Source organism: Jatropha curcas, chromosome 4 (genome assembly GCF_041381405.1).
Source record: "Jatropha curcas cultivar XTBG-Jc1 chromosome 4, XTBG_Jcur_1.0, whole genome shotgun sequence".
Classification (NCBI taxonomy): Eukaryota; Viridiplantae; Streptophyta; class Magnoliopsida; order Malpighiales; family Euphorbiaceae; genus Jatropha; species Jatropha curcas.
Window position 1 is genome coordinate 279861 of NC_143154.1, and position 19731 is coordinate 299591.

Consider the following 19731-nt stretch of genomic DNA (forward strand, 5'->3'; position numbering starts at 1 on the left):
TCGCGCTCACTCTCCATCAGACCATGGTTGAATCTCTCTCACTGAAACCCACAGTTCATAGACTTCATCTTTCCGGGACGTCCATTAAAATTTCCTCACACTTGTATACCAATTGTTCCATGTCCATACTACAATCAATTGTTGAACTGCAGACCAAACCCTAATTACTAGGAAGGAGAACTTTGTGGCTTGGTTTTGATTTCATCGGTTTTTTTCTCTGAAGGAATAAGGTTCTGGTTGTCTTGTTGTTGAGTAGATACAGTCATTTGTTGCTATTCGTCCATTCCTGGGGTTGTTGTTGCAGTATTTCTGTTGATGTATGTCTCTGGCGGGTATTATCTCTCGTTAACTAAGCTATATTCTGCAATCTGATGCTTACCTGTTTCTTGAGGAATAGGCTTTTTAGTTTTTCAGTCTGATGGTTTGATTATGAAAATTCATAATTTGCTATATGTTGATTGTTATCTGGGTGCTTTTATTTTCTCTGCATTTATGTATTTTGCAATTTTTTTGTTGTAGTACTGCTATTCTCTCTAGTACAATACCTGTTTATAGAAAATCATACCGAATTGAAGTTTCTCCTCCGAGAAAATCACAACACAGCTAAAAAGGATAGCACAACTTAGCTAAGGAAGAGAGAGTGTTGGTTTAGAAGAGCAGAAAAATAAGAAAGAGAAGGAAATATTTGTAGAGAAGAAACAATCTGCAGATTTTGTAAGTGTGGAGAAACAAATATTCACATTTCATTTTCATTACAGAATAATGTAAATATTTATAATAGAGTTATTCTAAAGTTTTGTTCACCAACCTTCCATAAGTCATAAGTCAATGAAGTTTGTTCACTAAACTTCTATAAGTCAAGGAAGTTTGTTCACCAAACCTACCTAAAAGCAATGTAGTTTACCTATTTCTTGACTTCAACAAAGTACAACAAAATCTAAATGATTTTAACAAAATTTTTCCAAAAACTGTTAACGACACTTGCATTTAGCTTCAAGAGCTGTAGCTGTAACTTTAACACTCCTCCTTGATGCAAGAGTTGAGACAAACACCAAGTCTATTCCTAAGAAATTCAAATCTTGGTTTTTTGCAATGCCTTGGTGAAAATATCTGCTGTTTGGTCTTCAGAATTGCAATGAACAATCTGAATTTCATTTTCCTTTTCAGCTTCACGAATTGCATGGTACTTGATTTTTATATGCTTGGTTTTTCTATGGCAGATTGGATTCTTAACCATAGCAATAGCTGATTTGTTGTACAGCTCCATTGAAGTAAAATTGATGCAAGTGTTGTTGACAGTTTTTGGAAAAATTTTGTTAGTCATTTAGATTTTTTTATACTTTGTTGAAGTCAAGAAGCAGGTGAACTACCTTGCTTTTAGGTAAGTTTAGTGAACAAACTTCCTTGACTTATGGAAGTTTGGTGAACAAACTTTAGAATAACTCTAGTATAAATATTTACATTATGCTGTAATGGAAATAATGAGATTTGAATATTTGTTTCTCCACACCTACAAAATCTGCGGATTAGATTTTTCCTTCTCTGTAGAATTTTCCTTCTCTTTCTTATTTTTTTGCTCTTTTAAACCAACAAGTGGTATCAGAGCTGATACCCAACGACTGATATCAGAGCCGAAGGTTTCGGCAGGTCTAGCCGGTCAGATAGCGGTACCGGATCCTTGGATATGTTTTGAAAATAAATATACCACGACGAAGAGAAAATTACGACGAGTCCATTGGTGCTATCCGCTTGGAAAGACGTTGCAGAATTGACTTAGTGATGAATAGTAAAATAGTAACTCAAAGTTGATGGTGAACAGTACTATCGGCATTACTGTTGCTGAGTCCCAGCACTATTCACGCATAGTACTATTCACATGTACAGTTAGTATTCATGCATACAGTTACTATTCACATATAATACTGTTCACGTATACGTTTATGTTGGTGATAATTTTCTGCGCAAGTCAAAATGGACAAGCAAAATAATCAGTTTAAATGGCGGGAATTACCATATATGGAGAAATGAGAGATCTCCTTATGGTAATCAAAATGTATTTGCTCGTGTTTAGTTGAACTAAACCGGAAGAGAAGACTGATGAGGAATGGGCTTTCGAGCATGCGTCCAAATTTCGGATGGTAGATTTGATGATGAAGGTTTCTGTAGCACATTCAGAAATGGTCAATGGAAGCTCACAAAAGGTTCATTTGTGGTAGATAAAGATCGAAAGCTGTACGTGATGCGTGCGAAACTCTCCTAAGACACTTTGAGTGTAGCGGAGAATGACGGTACAATTGAATTGTGGCATAAACGACTACGTCACATGAGTAAGAAAACTCTGGCAAGAAAGAACGTATTACCTGGATTGGATGAAGTTCACCTCGACAAGTGTCCTGATTGTATGGCGGGAAAGCTAAACAGAGTAGCTTTCAAGATTACCCCTCCTTCTAGAATGAAGAATGCATTAAATGTGATTCATTCAGATTTGTGTGGACCATTGACAATGTCATATGGTGGAAATTAATATTTTGTGATATTTATCGATCACTATTCTAGGAAGACCTGGGTATACACATTGAAGTCTTCTAAACCTGGGTATACATAGGGCTGTGTGTGTTTGAGTGAAAATCATAGAGAAAGCCACCAAATAAACCAGAATTTGTGAAGTTTTCTGTTTATTTGCTTTCCCTCAAATGGCTTCTAGCAGCATGTCTCTTTCACCACCTCATTTTAATGGGGAAAACTATCATGTTTGGGCTGTGAAGATGAGAGCTTATTTCAAGGGGCTTGGATTATGGCAGTATGTGGAGGAAAACAGAGTATCTCTACCTCTTAATCAAAATCCAACCCTTCAGCAGATTAGACAACATGAAGAAGAGGTTGCTAAGGCTCCAAAAGCTCTGTCCTATATCTATGCAGCTGTTGCAGATCCTATCTTCACCAAGATTATGACATGTGAGACAGCACATGAAGCTTGGGAGAAGTTAAAAATTAAGTATCATGGATATGAAAAAACTAGACAGATGCAGGTATTTAATTTAAGAAAAGAATTTGAAATGTTGAAAATGAAGGACAATGAAAAGGTGAAAGATTATGTTGATAGAATTATGAAAATTGTAAACCAAATTCGATTGTTGGGAGAAGAGTTAGAAGAGAAGGGATTTGTGGAGAAAGTTATGGTGACTCTCCCTGAAAAATTTGAAGCCAAGATTTCTTCTCTTGATGATACTTGGGATATGTCACAAATATCATTAAATGTGCTTTCAAATGCTCTACAAGCTGTAGAACAAAGAAAAGCCTATAGGGAAAAAGAAACCATCGGAGAGAAGGCTCTTGTTATGACTCATAAAATAAAAATGCAAGAAGGAGGTTCAAGAGACCAGCAAACTGACAGAAAATCAAAAATGAAGAAGAATTTCAGAAAAAATTGGAGGAAGGACAGATTTCCACCTTGTCCACATTGCAAAAAAACAAAGCACACTGAGAACTACTGCTGATTCAGACCTGCAGCTCAATGTAAGGTTTGTAAGCAATTTGGTCACACCGAGAAAGTTTGTTCTACAAACCAGAATCAACAAACACAAGCCCATCATGCACAAGTCACTGAAAATTCTGAAAAGTGTGAAGAACAACTATTTGATGCAAATGAAATTGAAAAATGTGGTGTCTCAATTGAAGCTAAGAAGCATGGCTTGTTGATAGTGGCTGCACTAACCACATGACACCAAACTTGGTGAATTTCGATAGCTTGGATACAAACTATTCTTCAAAAGTCAGACTTGGAGATGGTAGGCTTGTTGATGTCAAAGGCAAAGGAGCTGTGATTTTACAAACTCCTTCAGGTACAAAGCATGTTTCCGATGTTCTTTATGTGCCTGAACTAAATCAAAGCTTGTTTTCGGTTGGTCAATTGCTTGATAAGAATTACAGTTTGCTATTTAAAGATAAAACTTGTGAAATAAGTGATCCTTCTGGCTCAAAGTTAATTGCTGTCAAAATGAAATGGAGAAGCTTTCCTCTAAATTTAAGAAACTTCAAAGAAGAATCTTGCTCGAGTCATAAAGAAGAATCTGATTTGTGGCATAAGAGACTTGGTTACACCAATCTCAATTCATTAAAATTGCTGCAATCCAAGAAGTTAGTTGCTGATTTGTACAAACTCGTTCATGTACAAAGCATGTTTCCGATGTTCTTTATGTACCTGAGCTTAATCAAAACTTGTTTTTGGTTGGTCAATTGCTGGATAAGAATTACAGTTTGCTATTTAAAAATAAAACTTGTGAAATAAGCGATGCTTCTGGCTCAAAGTTAATTGCTGTCAAAATGAAACGGAGAAGCTTTCCTTTAAATTTAAGAAACTTCGAAGAAGAATCTTGCTTGAGTCATAAAGAAGAATCTGATTTGTGACATAAGAGACTTGGTCACACCAATTTCAATTCATTAAAATTGTTGCAATCCAAGAAGTTAGTTGCTGATTTGCCATCTGTAGTTGAAAACAACAGTGAATCCAAAGCCTACAGAATTTTGAATCCTGTTACTAAACAGGTGTATGTCGGCAAGAGTGTCAAATTCGATGAGAAAGGTGAATGGAATTGGAGTAAAATGGAACCAGAAAATTCTAAATCAGTTCTTGAATAAGATTATTTTGAGCAAGAGCAACAACTTCTAGTTGACACTGAAGAAGAATCAGATGAAGATGATTATGCAATTAGAGGGACTAGATCCCTAGAGGAAATTTACAGTAGATGTAATGTTGTCTCACTTGAACCAACTCAGATGGATGAAGCCTTAAAATTGCCTGAGTGGAGAGCTGCCATGGAGGAGGAGTTGAAGATGATTATGAATTTTCAGCAAGAAAATCCAACTAAAATACTTTGTGACAACAAATCAGCTGTTGCTATGGTTAAGAATCCAATCTGCCATGGAAAAACCAAGCATATAAAAATCAAGTACCATGCAATTCGTGAAGGTGAAAAGGAAATGAAATTCAGATTGTTCATTGCAGTTCTGAAGACCAAACGGCATATATTTTCACCAAGGCATTGCAAAAATCAATATTTGATTGCTTAGGAATAGACTTGGTGTTTGTCTCAACTCTTGCATCAAGGAGAAGTGTTAAAGTTATAGCTACGGCTCTTGAAGCTAAAATTGATGCAAGTGTTGTTGACAGTTTTTGGAGAAATTTTATTAGTCATTTAGATTTTGTTGTACTTTGTTGAAGTCAAGAAGTAGGTGAACTACCTTGCTTTTAGGTAGGATTGGTGAACAAACTTCCTTGACTTATAGAAATTTGGTGAACAAACTTTCTTAACTTATGGAAGGTTGTTGAACAAACTTTAGAATAACTCTAGTATAAATATTTACATTATGCTGTAATGAAAATGAAATGTGAAGATTTGTTTCTCCACACTTATTTTTCCTTCTCTGCAGAATTTTCCTTCTCTTTCTTATTTTTTTTGGGTATCAGAGACTTGCTTGAGTCAAATTTAGTGGCTGTGACTATAAAAGAGAGAGAATAATAGGGTAATTGGAAATCTCTTAGAAGAGAGAAAGAGAAAAGAAGAGGAATGTATTTAGGCCCTTTGCTGGCTCTGATACCATGTGAAGAAGAAGAATGAGAGGAAATATTGACTTGATTATTCCCTTAAGAATTGGGGATATAAATAGTACTACATATGTACAATATAGGTAACTAATCAAGGATCCCAAATAATCTGCTAATGATCTGCTAATTATAGCTCCTAATCTCAGCAGCTAATTACAACTCATTACAGCTAGTTACAGCTAAATACAGCAGCTAATCATAACAGTGACAACAAATCAGCTGTTGCTATGGTTAAGAATCCAATCTGCCATTGAAAAACCAAGCATATAAAAATCAAGTACTATGCAATTTGTGAAGCTGAAAAGGAAAATAAAATTCAGATTGTTCATTGCAGTTTTGAAGACCAAACAGCAGATATTTTCACCAAGGCATTGCAAAAACCAAGATTTGAATTTCTTAGGAATAGACTTGGTGTTTGTTTCAACTCTTGCATCAAGGAGGAGTGTTAAAGTTACAGCTACAACTCCATTGAAGTAAAATTGATGCAAGTGTTGTTGACAGTTTTTGGAGACATTTTGTTAAAGTCATTTAGATTTTGTTGTACTTTGTTGAAGTCAAGAAGTAGGTTAACTACCTTGCTTTTAGGTAGGTTTGGTGAACAAACTTCCTTGACTTGTAGAAGTTTGGTGAACAAACTTCCTTGACTTATGGAAGGTTGGTGAACAAACTTTAGAATAACTCTAGTATGAATATTTACATTATGCTGTAATGGAATTAATGAGATGTGAATATTTGTTTCTCCACACTTACAAAATCTGCAGATTTTTCGTTCTCTGCAGAATTTTCCTTCTCTTTTCTTATTTGCTTGTCCATTGGTGCTGTCCGCTCGGAAAGACGTTGCAGAATCGACTTAGTGATAAATAGTAAAATAGTAACTCAAAGTTGATGGTGAACAGTACTATTGGCATTACTGAGTCCGTTTCAGGTAAGCCCAACACTATTCACGCATAGTACTATTCACATGTACAGTTGCTATTCACGCATACAGTTACTATTCATGTATACTACTGTTCACGTAGATGGTTTATGTTGGTGATGATTTTCTGCGCAAGTCAAAATGGACAAGCAAAATGATCAGTCTAAATGGCGAGAATTACCATATATGGAGAAATGAGAGATCTCCTTATGGTAATCAAAATGCATTTGCCCGTGTTTAGTTGAACTAAACCGGAAGAGAAGACTTATGAGGAATGGGCTTTCGAGCATGCGTCCAAATCTCGGTTGGCAGATTTGATGATGAAGGTTTCTGTAGCACCTTCAGAAATGGTCAGTGGAAGCTCAGAAAAGGTACATTTGTGGTAGCTAAAGACCGAAAACTGTACGTGATGCGTGCGAAACTCTCCTAAGACACTTTGAGTGTAGCGGAGAATGACTGTACAGTTGAATTGTGGCATAAACGATTACGCCACATGAGTAAGAAGACTCTGGCAAGAAAGAACATACTATGTGGATTGGATGAAGTTCACCTAGATAAGTGTCCTGATTGTATGGCGGGAAAGCTAAACAGAGTAGCTTTTAAGATTACCCCTCCTTCTAGAATGAAGAATGTATTAAATCTGATTCATTTAGATTTGTGTGGACCATTGACGATGTCATATGGTGGAAATCGATATTTTGTAATACTTATCGAAGACAATTCTAGGAAGACCTGGGTATACACATTGAAGTCTTCTAAACCTGGTTGAGAGACAGACAGGCAAGAAGCTGAACAGTATCAGGACAGATAATGGTGGAGAATACACTGGGCCATTTGATGCTTTCTGCAAAGAGCATGGCAGTCGACATCAAACGACACCTTGCAAGACGCCGCAACTGAACAGTTTGGCTGAAAGGATGAACAGAACTTTGATGGAGAGAGTCAGATGTTTACTCTCACATGCAAAGTTGTCTAAAAGATTTGGGGTGAAGCGTTACTCACAGCAGTTCGCCGTTCACTCTGTTTCCCTCTACAGCATGATACTCCAGAGAGTGTATGGTTGGGAAAGGATGTTTCCTATGATCATTTGCTAGTGTTTGGTTGCAAAGCCTTTGTGTATATCCCGAAGGATGAACGGTCTAAGCTTGATGTCAAAACTAGACGGTATGTATTCATTGGCTATGGCCACGACCAATGTGGCTATAGGTTTTATGAGCCAATCCAGAAGACGATTATAAGAAATTGTGATGCGGTATTTGTTGAAGATCAGACTATTGAAGATATTGAAGCAGAGTGCCAATAGATCTGATGAAGACTCAACAGACATACAGAGAGTCCCTCTAATAGACCGCTGACAAATTGGAGATGAAGAAAATGTTCCACAAGAACAAGTGTCAGAGTTAGAAAATCCAAAAATTCCTAATTAGAATGAACAAGATGAAGATTATGGTGTTCATGTTCAACCACCAGCAGCGGAAGGTTGTCAAACATTATGAAGATCTAGTAGAGTCTGACAACCATCTACTAGATATCCAGTCAATGAGTATGTACTAACGACTGACAGGGGAGAACCTGAAAGCTTTGAAGAAGCTATGGAAAATGAACACAAGAGGAACTGGATTGAAGCCATGCAAGATGAAATGAAGTCCTTGCATGAGGATGAAACATTTAAGCTGGTGAAGCTGTCCAAAGGCAAGAAAGCTTTGAAGAACAAGTAGGTGTTCAGGATCAAGCAAGAAGAACACAGCTCCCAACCATGATTCAAAGCTAGACTGGTTGTAAAAGGATTCAATCAAAAAAAGGTTATTGATTTTGATCTTTTACCAGTTGTGAAAATGACACTCATGCGAACAGTGCTTGAAACAGTCGCCAGTTTTTTGAACTGGAAATGGAGCAAATGGATGGAAAAACTACCTTCCTACATGGAGATTTGGAAGAAGAAATATACATGGAGCAGTCAGAGGGTTTCGTAGAAAAAGAGGATTGTGTTTGCAAACTGAGGAAGTGCTTGTACGGCTTGAAGCAGGCACTGAGACAGTGGTACAAGAAGTTTGAGTCTGTTATGGGGGAGCAAGGCTACAGAAAGACTATTTCAGATCACTGTGTTTCTATTCTCTGATGATGGCTACATTGTTTTTGCTTTATTTGGTTCTTTGCTGTATTTATCTGTAACAAGACTAGATATCATGTTTGCAACAAATTTACTGTCGAGATTCATGAATTCTCCAACTGAAAACCATCTTACAGCAGCTAAACAAGTTTTGAGATATGTGCAAGGGACTGCTGGATTTGGTTTGTTTTATAGAAGATTAAATGGTCTGAAGTTGTTGGGGTTCTCAGACAGTGATTGGGCTGGTTCATTGGACGATATGAAGAGCACTACCGGTTTTTGTTTTTCACTTGGTTCTGCTGTCATTTGCTGGGGAACAAGAAATGAAGCTTCAGTCGCTCAATCAACTGCAGAAGCAGAGTATGTTGCAGCATCTGCTGCTGTAAAAAAAAAAAATTGTCGGTTTAGAAGAGCAGAAAAATAAGAAAGAGAAGGAAAATTCTGCAGAGAAGGAAAAATCTACAGATTTTGTAAGTGTGTAGAAACAAATATTCACATCTCATTAATTCCATTACAGCATAATGTAAATATTTATACTAGAGTTATTCTAAAGTTTGGTCATTAACCTTCCATAAGTCAAGGAAGTTTGATCACCAAACTTCTATAAGTCAAGGAAGTTTGTTCACCAAATCTACCTAAAAGCAAGGTAGTTCACCTACTTCTTGACTTCAACAAAGTACAACAAAATCTAAGTGACTTTAACAAAATTTCTCTAAAAACTGTCAACAACACTTGCATCAATTTTAGCTTCAAGAGCGGTAGCTGTAACCTTAACACTCCTCCTTAATGCAAGAGTTAAGACAAACACCAAGTCTATTCCTAAGAAATTCAAATCTTGGTTTTTGCAATGCCTTGGTGAAATATCTGCTGTTTGGTCTTCAGAACTGTAATGAACAATCTGAATTTCATTTTCCTTTTCAGCTTCACGAATTGCATGATACTTGATTTTTATATGCTTGGTTTTTCCATGGAAGATCGGGCTCTTAACCATAACAACAGCTGATTTGTTATCACAAAGTATTTTAGTTGGATTCTTTTGATGAAAATTTAGATCAGCTAACACTTTTCTCAACCAAATAGCTTGGTTTACAGTAGCAGATGCTGCAACATACTCTACTTCTGCAGTTGATTGAGCGACTGAAGCTTGCTTTCTTGTTTCCCAGCAAATGACAACAGAACCAAGTGAAAAACAAAAACTGGTAGTGCTCTTCATATCGTCCAATGAACCAGCCCAATCACTGTCTGAGAACCCCAACAACTTCACACCATTTAATCTTCTATAAAACAAACCAAATCCAACAGTCCCTTGCACATATCTCAAAACTCGTTTAGCTGCTGTAAGATGGTTTTCAGTTGGAGAATTCATGAATCTCGACAGTAAATTTGTTGCAAACATGATATCTGGTCTTGTTACAGATAAATACAGCAAAGAACCAACCATGCTCCTATAAGTTGAAGCATCTATAGAGTGAGAACCATCATTCTTTTGCAATTTTATTCCTTGGGCCGTAGGTGTACTCACCGGTTTGCATTTGCTAAGTTCAAATTTTTTAAGTAGCTACCAAGCAAATTTCTTTTGTGAAATAAAAATCCCTTGCTCATCTTGAACAATTTCAATCCCAAGGAAATAACACATTAAGCCAAGATCATTCATCTCAAAAACCTGCTGCATCTTCAATCTGAATTCTTGAATTAATTGTAAATTGTTGCCTGTGATAAGTAGATCGTCAATGTATACCGAAACGATAAGCACATCATTTTCTTGTTGAGTTACATAAAGTGTTGCCTCATTCAAGCTGCGTTTAAAACCCAAATTCAGCAAGTAATGATCAATCTTGGCATACCAGGCCCTTGGGGCCTGTTTTAAACCATAGAATGCTTTCTTCAACAAACACACTCTATTGGTTCCATCATTAAAACCTTCAGGCTACTCAATATACACTTCCTCCTTCAAAGAACCATTTAAGAAAGCTGATATCACATCCAATTGAAAGGCTTGCCAACCTTCACTTGTTGTTAGTGCCAAAATCAATCTGATAGTGTCAAATCTTGCAACTAGTGCGAAGGTTTTTGTAAAATCAACCCTTTGTTGTTGAGCGTAGCCTTTAACAACATATCTTGCTTTGTGCTTATTGAAGTAGACATCAGAATTTAATTTCAATTTGAATACCCATTTAGTTCCAATTACATGCTTATTCAATGGTCTAGGAACTAAAATCCATGTGTCGTTCTTCATAATCATCTTCAACTCCTCCATGGCAGCTCTCCACTCAGGCAATTTTAAGGCTTCATCCACCTGAGTTGGTTCAAGTGAGATAACATTACATCTGTTGTAAATTTCTTCTAGGGATCTGGTTCCTCTAATTGCATAATCATCTTCATCTGATTCTTCTTCATTGTCAATTGGAAGTTTTTGCTCTTGCTGAAAAAGATCTTGTTCAAGAACTGATTTAGAATTTCCTGACTCCATTTTACTCCAATCTCATTCACCTTTCTCATCGAATTTGACACTTCTGCTGACATACACCTGTTTAGTAACAGGATTCAAAATTCTGTAGGCTTTGGATTCACTGCTGTAGCTAACTAAAATTCCTTTTTCAGCTCTAATACCACTTGTCGGTTTAGAAGAGTAGAAAAATAAGGAAGATAAGGAAAAATCTGCAGATTTTGTAAGTCTGGAGAAACAAATATTCACATCTCATTAATTCCATTACAGCATAATTTAAACATTTATACTAGAGTTATTCTAAAGTTTGTTCATTAACCTTCCATAAGTCAAGGAAGTTTGTTCACCAAACCAATTGTTGTGTTGTGCCCACTTAAATAGGACCCACGTGTGTACAATAAAGAAAAAAAGGGAAAGAAAAGTCAGGAAAGGGAGGAGGAAATAAAGAAGTCAGGCGGCAGCCGTGAAACGTGCAAATTGAAAGTGGTAGCCAATTTGCATTGGTATTGTACAGCTCGTTCAATACGCGTTTCCTTCTCCTATAAATAGGAGAAGTTTGCAGCTCACAATACACACAACAAAAGAAGAAAAACAAAAATGTAGAGAGAGAGTTATCTAGTTTTAGGAAGGGTTTTCTAAAACTAGGGGAGAGAAAAATAGTGAAAAAATTATTTTGGAGTGTTTTTGGGAAACACTTTGTGCCACTATTTTTGTATTACTCTCTGTGTAACTACTATTTTTTAATAGTGGAAGAATTATTCGGAGTTTGTCCCGTGGACGTAGCCCTAAATAGTTGAGGGTGAACCACGTAAATTTCTGTGTGTCACAGGTTTACTTTTCCCCTGCTTTAAATTTCTCTTAATTAGTTGAAAGGGCCCAACAAGTGGTATGAGAGCTGATGCCCAAAAACTGGTATGAGAGTTGATGCCTAACAAATGGTATCAGAGCTGATGCCCAACAACTGGTATCAGAGCCAAAGGTTTCAGTAGGTCCAGTCGGTCAGATAGTGGTACCGGATCCGTGGATATATTCTGAAAATAAATATACCACGACGAAGAGAAAATTACAACGAGTCCATTGGTGCTGTCCGCTCGAAAAGACGTTGCAGAATCGACTTAGTGATTAATAGTAAAATAGTAACTTAAAGTTGATGGTGAACAGTACTATTGGAGTTACTGTTGCTGAGTTCGTTTCAAGTAAGCCCAGCACTATTCACGCATAGTACTATTCACGTGTACAGTTACTATTCATGTCACTATTCGCGTATACTACTGTTCACGTATACGGTTTATGTTGGTGATGATTTTCTGCAGATTTTGTAAGTGTGGAGAAACAAATATTCACATCTCATTTTCATTACAGCATAATGTAAATATTTATACTAGAGTTATTTTAAAGTTTGTTCACCAACCTTCCATAAGTCAAGGAAGTTTGTTCACCAACCTTCCATAAGTCAAGGAAGTTTGTTCACCAAACTTCTATAAGTCAAGGAAGTTTGTTCACCAAACCTACCTAAAAGCAAGGTAGTTCACCTACTTCTTCATTTCAACAAAGTATAACAAAATCTAAATGACTTTAACAAAATTTCTCTAAAAACTGTCAACGACACTTGCATCAATTTTAGCTTCAAGAGCTGTAGCTATAACTTTAACACTCCTCCTTGATGCAGGAGTTGAGACAAACACCAAATCTATTCCTAAGAAATTCAAATCTTGGTTTTTTGCAATGCCTTGATGAAAATATCTGCTATTTGGTCTTCAGAATTGCAATGAACAATCTAAATTTCATTTTCCTTTTGAGCTTCATGAATTGCATGGTTCTTGATTTTTATATGCTTGGTTTTTCCATGGCAGATTGGATTCTTAACCATAGCAATAGCTGATTTGTTGTCACAAAGTATTTTAGTTGGATTCTCTTGATGAAAATTCATAATCATCTTCAACTTCTCCTCCATGGCAGCTCTCCACTCAGGCAATTTTAAGGCTTCATTCATCTGAGTTGGTTCAAGTGAGACAGCATTACATCTGCTGTAAATTGCCTCTAGGGATCTAGTCACTCTAATTGCATAATCATCTTCATCTGATTCTTCATTGTCAACTGGAAGTTCTTGCTCTTGCTGAGAAAGATCTTGTTCAAGAACTGATTAAGAATTTCCTGGCTCCATTTTACTCCAATCCCATTCACCTTTCTCATCGAATTTGACACTCCTGCTGACATACACTTGTTTAGTAACAGGATTCAAAATTCTGTAGGCTTTGGATTCACTGTTGTTTTCAACTACAGATGGCAAATCAACAACTAACTTCTTGGATTGCAGCAATTTTAATGAATTGAAATTGGTGTGACCAAGTCTCTTATGCCACAAATCAGATTCTTCTTTATGACTCAAGCAAGATTCTTCTTCGAAGCTTCTTAAATTTAGAGGAAAGTTTCTCCGTTTCATTTTGACAACAAATAACTTTGAGCCAGAAGGATCACTTATTTCACAAGTTTTATCTTTAAATAGCAAACTGTAATTCTTATCCAGCAATTGACCAATCGAAAACAAGCTTTGATTTAGCTCAGGTACATAAAGAACATTGGAAATATCCTTTGTACCTGAAGGAGTTTGTACAATCACATCTCCTTTGCCTTTGACATCAACAAGCCTACCATCTCTAAGTCTGACTTTTGAAGAATAATTTGTATCCAAGCTATCGAAATTCACCAAGTTTGGTGTCATGTGGTTAGTGCAACCACTATCAACAAGCCATGCTTCTTTAGCTTCAATTGAGACACCACATTTTTCAATTTCATTTGCAGCAAATAGTTGTTCTTCAGAGTTTTCAGAATTTTTGGTGACTTGTGCATGATGGCAGCAAATAGTTGTTCTTCAGAGTTTTCAGAATTTTTGGTGACTTGTGCATGATGGGCTTGTGTTTGTTGATTCTGGTTTGTAGAACAAACTTTCTCGGTGTGACCAAATTGCTTACAAACCTTATATTGAGCTGCAGGTCTGAACCAGCATTAGTTCTCAGTATGCTTTGTTTTTTTGCAATGTGGACAAGGTGGAAATCTGCCCTTCCTTCAATTTTTTCTGAAATTCTTCTTCATTTTTGGTTTTCTGTCAGTTTGCTGGTCTCTTGAACCTCCTTCTTGCATTTTTGTTTTATGAGTCACAACAAGAGCCTTCTCTACGATGGTTTCTTCTTCCCTATAGGCTTTTCTTTGTTCCACAACTTGTAGAGCATTTGAAAGCATATTCAATGATATTTGTGACATGTCTCAAAGTATCTTCAACAGAAGAAATCTTAGCTTCAAATTTTTCAGGGAGAGTCACCATAACTTTCTCCACAATTCTCTTCTCTTTTAACTCTTCTCCCAACAATCGAATTTGGTTTACAATTTTCATAACTCTATCAACATAATCTTTCACCTTTTCATTGTCCTTCATTTTCAATATTTCAAATTCTTTTCTTAAATTAAATACCTACATCTGTCTAGTTTTTTCAGATCTATGATACTCAATTTTTAACTTCTCCTAAGCTTCATGTGCTGTCTCACATGTCATAATCTTGGTGAAGATAGAATCTGCAACAGCTGCATGAATATAGGACAGAGCTTTTGGAGCCTTAGCAACCTCTTCTTCATGTTGTCTAATCTGCCGAAGGGTTGGATTTTGATTAAGAGGTGGAGGTACTCTGTTTTCCTCCACATACTGCCATAATCCAAGCTCCTTGAAATAAGCTCTCATCTTCACAGCCCAAACATGATAGTTTTCCCCATTAAAATGAGGTGGTGAAAGAGACATGCTGCTGGAAGCCATTTGAGGGAAAGCAAATAAACAGAAAACTTCACAAATTCTGGTTTATTTGGTGGCTTTCTCTATGATTTTCACTCAAACACACACAGCCCTTTGAGATCAAGGTTGCTCTGATACCACTTGTTGATTCTGGTTTGTAAAACAAACTTTCTTGGTGTGACCAAATTGCTTACAAACCTTACATTGAGCTCCAGGTCTGAACCAGCAGTAGTTCTCAGTGTGGTTTGTTTTTTTGCAATGTGGACAAGGTGGAAATCTCTCCTTCCTCCAATTTTTTCTGAAATTCTTCTTTAGAGAGAGAGAGAGAGAGAGAGAAAGAGCTGAATTTGCTTTTATTCTATTTTGCATTGCAAGAAATTTTGCCCTTGTTATTCATCTTGTTGGTTGTTGAATTTTGACTATTTCTATGGCTTTTTTCATGGTTAGTCTTGCTTATTTGCAGTATTTGTTGTTTGCAGTTCAGTTTCTACTTATTTTATTGATTTTCTCCCTTGTAAAAAAAAAACATTTGCATTGTTGATGTTTTGAAATTTATTTCTTCTTCATTGTTGACTTAACAATTCATAACTAACTTAACTGAAAAGTTCTATTTTGCAATATATTCTTACCTTCTGAAGCTCAGTTGCAAGATGTTTGGTTTTGGTTAATTTGCTTATATTCTCTCTTATATTGCAAGAAATGTTGTTCTTGTTTATTTTCTTGTTGGTTGTTGAATTTGATTATCTTTGCTTTGCTAATTGTCAGTCTTGCTTGTTTGCAGTATTCATTGTTTGCAGTTCCGTTTCTACTTATGTTATCAACTTGTTTCCTTGTCAAAAAAATTTTTGTTGTCAATTTGTTTTGAAATTTATTTCTTCTTCATTATTGGCTTATCAATTTGGAGCTGAACTGAAAAATTGTATTTTGCAACATGTCCTGTAAAAGGAAAATTACAAGCAAGGGTTAAAATTTTGGATTTTTTTGTAGAAATGAACAGTAACTTTCATGTATTCCATACAGGTATATTACTGACCAGCTTATGTGCTTTCAGTTAGGATAATTCACTGTTCACATGACAAAATGCTCTTTTCATAGCTAGCTTAAACCTGAACTATCTCTATTCTATTCATAGTTTCTAAGCATCTATTAGATATCATTTTTGTCACTAAACCGCCTAGAGTTTCAACTAATTTAATAGACTATTGACTGATTAAGAATACTTTTCAGTATAGAATTAAGATTTGCCCTAACTTATATAAATAGGACAACAGAAATCAGTTTGATGTATTGTGTTTTTCCTTATTAATTCAGAATTTTAATTCTTTTAGGGGTTCTTTGAAACCAATTATTGTTATTTTGTTCCAACCAAAATCATCTTATTCTTGCTTAATTGTTGAGAATTAATTGCCTATATTCCTCCCTTGCATCACTTTTCCAATTTTTAATATACATTTGGCTTCACTGTTATACAGGTGCATATCTACTTTGATTTTGATTGTATTTGTTTCAATTGATTAGTACCCGTTTCACTCTTTGATTAAGTCATTCTTTTTTCTTTTTCCTTAATTGCTTATTTTTATTGATTTTCTATTAATCCCCAATCTTCAACCAATGAGTGTTGTGTAAATTTTGACTTAATCCTGAAAAATCATTTAAATTGTTTAAGCCATTTGAGGCATGGTGTAAATATCTTGTTTAAAAACCTTTAGATGGTTGATGGTTTATTCACTATTACTATCATGCTTTTGCACTTTATATTGTGAGAGTTCCTGAATATAAAGTATGGATTTATTATATATCCAATCAAGCTCGTTGGTGCTGTTTTATTTAATGAATCTATTTGCACTACAATTGTCTTCTCATTTCGTGAGATTATATTGTGTTTGGGTTGATGTAATCTTCTCAGTTTATTTTCAAAGCTATAAAGGATTGCTTTTTCCACTAGATCTCATATAGTCCTACATATAATTTTCCTTCCACATCTGAAGATGGCTGATTCAGGTGAATCCCAACAACCTGCACCAGGTATATGCCTTGGAACTTTATCTCCTTTGGTTTCTCCCTCTTTTAAAGTTTTTTTTTTTTTTTTTTTGCATCATAATATAAGTATTGCCTTTGATGTCTTGGGCATTTGCAGTGTGTAATTTCTTCAAAAAGCCACTGAAGAACAAGAACATAAGGAAGAGAACAATTGAGGAAGATGAAGATGAGGATTCAGAAAGCTCCTTGCTGCACAATTAGAAAAAGGCTCCAAAATCTGAAAATAATAAGCTATACTTTTCTTCTAAACCTTCCGAGAATTGCAAGGCTACTGAATTAAATGTGGAATCTAATAGACCAATCTTTCAATTTGAGTCTTCAAAGTAAATTCAAGTTCAACATGATACAACAACAACTCTGGAAACTGAGACTGAATTCTCAAAAGATGCTCGAGCCATTCATGAGAGGGCTCTTAAGCAAGCGGAGTAGGCTTTGAAGGATAAAAACCCAGTCTCTGGGAATGAAAAGTTGTACAAAGGAATTCATGGCTATACTGATCATAAAGCTGGCTTTAGAAGGGAGCAAACAATTTCAAGTGAAAAAGCTGGTGGTTCTCATGGCCCCCTTAGGGCTTCTGCTCACATTAGGGTGTCGGCAAGGTTTGATTATCAGCCCGACATATGTAAGGATTATAAAGAAACTGGTTACTGTGGATACGGAGATTCATGTAAATTCATGTATGATCGAGGGGATTATAAGCCTGGCTGGCAACTAGAGAAAGAATGGGAAGAGGCAGAGAAGATAAGGAAGAGAAATTTGGCTTTGGGAGAGGATGAGGATGGTTTGGGCGAGAGCGATGACAATGAAGATGATGATGATTCATTATCATTTGCAGAAAGCCTTTTGTAGATCCTGTTGTGACTAAATGCAAGCACTACTTTTGTGAACATCGTGCTTTGAAGGTAAATGCTTGTGCTTTTGATGGCGATGACTTAGTATGTGCTTAATGTGTGCATTTCGGAGGAAAGAGAGTATTCAATACGATAATTTATGTCTTTGTTTTGTTGTGTTTGATTTAATATTGCATTTGAATTGTGTTATATATTTTTCATGTGATTGTGATCTGATCTGTTTTTTGCTCCTTCTGGTTCACAGCACCATGCAAAGCACAAAAAGTGTTTCTTGTGCAACCAACCTAAGCTCGGTATCTTCAACACAGCTCATGAAATCCGTAAGAAGATGGCTGAAGAGGGTAAATGATGTCTTTTGATAACTCTAAGATGTTACCATGAATGTCTTCATAGTTGAAGAGATTTTTCTTTTTCTGTAATATTTTTATCGAGTATAACATAAGTGATTTGGCAATCTTAGAACTTTAACAAAGGAGACAGGGTTACCAGAATTTTTGTTATAGGTTTTCTTTGTTTGGTGACTGTCTTCTTGTCGATAGCATGTTTTAACATTAGATTATACTCTTCTGAAAAGGCTAATATTTGTAATAGAAATTTTCCATAAATGTGTTATTGGAGTTAACTTACTGTATTTTAGTTGCCTTCATTCAAACTAACTAATATTTTCACTTGAATATACTCATTTAGATGAACATTGTCCTTGACAATATGGGTGGAAATGAGTGGAGCTAAGCTTGAAATTGTCAATTTCGAAGCTTGAGTGGGTACAATTTAGCTCGGCTCGAAACTCAACAAGCCTGAAAATTTTAGGCTCGAGCTTAACCTGAAAAATTTTAAAATTGAGCTTAATTCGAAGCTCGAGGCTTAAGTAATTTAAAATAATATTATATATGTATATATAAAAGTTTGATAAAGTTCGATAAGCTAATAAGTTGAATATCATTAGGTTTGAGCCTAGTTCACTTGCTAAACGAGCAAGTTTGAGCTCAATTCAAGCGGAACTATTTTCGAGCTGGTTCGACTAATTTACACCCATAGTTGACAACACTTTAAATGCCATTCTGCTTGTGTCCAACTCAGCCATACCCTGCCTTACCAATATGCTTTTTGAAAGTTGATAAATCTTGCAATCTTCAATAATGTCACAGGAACTGGGCATCTGATAAAATAACACAAATATTTGGGCCCTCTTAAGTCTTTATGGGTATTTTTTAACTTCCAAATTTAATATTAATGGAAGGTCCACAAGAAAACTCTGTCCATACTTCTAAAATTTAATTAAACTTGTTCTCTTATTAATTACAGGAATCACAAAGAGAGAAGCATCTTTTTTCTTTTCCCCCTCAATTTTGTATGATCTGATTTAGGGTTATTAGAAATGAATAATTAATTAGTTCTGGAGGTAGGTGTATGTGGGTCAACGTAAATATGCTCCAAGAAACAAACTTGATAGAGACAATTGCATCTAAGAACATAACCAACTTTGATTACTTTGCATTTTAGAAAATCTTATTGTAATACAAGTAAATTACAACAATGCCCTCCAAACTAACATTGGTTGGAGGTAATTCCTTCTCTTCTTATCCTAAAATCTGTAATATTATTCGAGTCCCCAACATTGGATTCTCCATGAATGATGCCTAGATGTAAGGTCTACATACATACATATATATATATATATATATATATATATATATATATATATATATATATATATATTAAAAAAACAACTGCCCTAACCAACAATTCCATAACCTATAGTAATAATGAAACTGCAATTTTTGCGCCGCAACCAAGTTTAATACAATGTACCGTGTCCCTAAAAAAATGATTTGACTTGTGAAGCATTTATAAACCTAAGGACTAGAAAATCAAATTTCAATTATATATATGTGTGTGTGTGTGCATATAAACAATGAACATACTATCAAGAAGGAAGAAAGAGATGGCAATAAGCCAGTAACCTACTCTCCTTGCTGCTT

At 35.7% G+C, this 19731-nt stretch overlaps 1 pseudogene across 1 annotated transcript; it reads left to right on the forward strand.

Moving 5' to 3' along the window:
* Positions 1-12: 12 nt before the first annotated feature.
* LOC105628590 (zinc finger CCCH domain-containing protein 51-like) lies at positions 13-18380 on the forward strand (annotated as a pseudogene). The gene is made up of 4 exons (XR_016320418.1): positions 13-332; positions 16804-16883; positions 16996-17800; positions 17994-18380. The product of XR_016320418.1 is annotated as a zinc finger CCCH domain-containing protein 51-like (transcript).
* The last annotated feature ends 1351 nt before the right edge of the window (positions 18381-19731 follow it).